At 37.5% G+C, this 1,973-nt stretch overlaps 1 non-coding gene across 1 annotated transcript; it reads right to left on the reverse strand.

The window, feature by feature from the left end:
- Positions 1 to 1,414: 1,414 nt before the first annotated feature.
- LOC131235797 (small nucleolar RNA R71) lies at positions 1,415 to 1,521 on the reverse strand. The gene has a single exon (XR_009166318.1). It is a non-coding gene; the product is annotated as a small nucleolar RNA R71 (small nucleolar RNA).
- Between the last annotated feature and the right edge of the window lie 452 nt (positions 1,522 to 1,973).

Consider the following 1,973-nt stretch of genomic DNA (forward strand, 5'->3'; position numbering starts at 1 on the left):
TTTGGTTTAAATCACATCTTAGTCTAGTTCTAGTTCTACTTGGTTTCAGATAACGTACAGGTATCAGTCCCTGTGGATTCGACCTCGGTCTTACCGAGTTTATTACTACATCACAACCCTGCACTTGGGGTGTGATCAAGTTTTTGGCGCCGTTGCCGGGGACTGATAGTTACGATTTTCTGAAATTAATTGGTTTTAGGATTAGTTTAAGATTAGGATTTTACTAACCTTAGTTTTTATTTATTTATTTATTTATTTGAGTTCAAAACTAACTTGTTTCATGTTTTATAGGATCAGGACATAAGTTTCTAAATTGGTAATTCCTTCCTAATCTCTCTACTCTTTCATATTTTTAGAATTAGGGTTAATTCTTTCCCTTCTTAGAAATTAACTTTCTATTTTTGTTTTATTAACTTTCTAATTCTAACACTTTTAGAATCTAATTTTGTTTCTTAATTTATTTTTAGAATATTTGTTTAGGAACTAACCTTCTTATTTTGTAGGCCTTTAAGATAGAAATCTCTATTTTGGTGCACTCCTTCCCTACTCTCTATTTTTCAATTCTCTTTTAGTAATTTACTTCCTAGTATAGGATTTTCCTAGTTTACTTTAGAAATTTCCACTTTTCTTTACAGAATACCTTCTTTTAGAAATTAATTTACTGTTATTTTTTCTTTTAAAGTATCGTTTTCCTTCTTTTTTTTTTAGAATCTAACTTATTTTTGTTTTATTTTGCAGGTCCTTAACCTAGGAGCTTCAATTTGGTAATTCCTTTCTAACTCTCCCTCTCTTTCTTCTTAGATTTTCTTTTTCCTTCTTTAGGATTAGGCTTTGAATTGAGGGCTGCGAGTGTTTCATGCCCAAGTGGGCCCGTGACGGCACTCGACGTCTCTTAACTGAAGGAGGAGTGGTTGAGGGGTTGACTATCCATCGCAGGATTAGACACCGCTCGAAATCCCCTGAGTTAACTGAGGTTATGGCTGAAGACCAACCTCCTTTACCCCCACCCAGGGTGGAGGATATCCAAAATGAAAATGAGGTGCAACAGGCACCCCCGCCTCGTACTTTACGGGATTATCTACAACCGGCGGGAGTGAGTATGCCCTCATGTATGATTTTTCCTGAAAACACAGGACAAATGGACATCAAGCCAGGAGTTATCCAACTCCTTCCCAAATTCCATGGACTTGAATCTGAAAGTCCATATTTACATTTGAAAGAGTTCGATGAAATTATAGCTACATTATGTTTTCCTAATGTATCTGAGGATACGATTAGGCTGAAACTCTTTCCCTTTTCCTTAAAAGAGAAAGCTAAGACGTGGTTACATTCACTGCGTCCTAAATCTATTGGCACATGGAACAACATGCAGAGGGAATTCATAAAAAAATTCTTCCCACATCATAAAACGATTACCCTCAGAAAAGCCATCAAGAACTTTGCCCAAAAGGAAGACGAAACATTCTTCCAATGTTGGGAAAGGTTCAAAGATTTGGTCAGTTCATGCCCACAACACGGATTTGAAACGTGGCGCATTACAAATTTTTTCTACGATGGACTAACATCTTCCATGCGCCAAATGGTCGAGACAATGTGTAATGGAGAGTTCATCAACAAAGATGTTGACGAGGTATGGGATTACCTCGATAGTCTCGCTGAAAAAACACAATCATGGGACTATTACCCACTGGCGAACACCACGTCTAGGCCGACTCAATTAAAGGAGAAAGGTGGATTATATCTCTTGAAAGAAGAGGATGATCTCAAGTGTAAAGTGACTACGCTCATAAGGAAAGTTGAGGCCATGGAAGGAAAGAAGGATAAGGTCAATGAAGTTGTTTGCGGCATCTGTGATTGCAACATTCACACAACTGAAAACTGTCCTACAATACCTGCCTTTTGAGGAGTGTTGAATGAACAAGACAATGCTGTAAATAATTATCAAAGACCTTTTACTGGACCCAACTCCAACA

This window comes from Magnolia sinica, chromosome 19 (genome assembly GCF_029962835.1).
Source record: "Magnolia sinica isolate HGM2019 chromosome 19, MsV1, whole genome shotgun sequence".
NCBI lineage: Eukaryota > Viridiplantae > Streptophyta > Magnoliopsida > Magnoliales > Magnoliaceae > Magnolia > Magnolia sinica.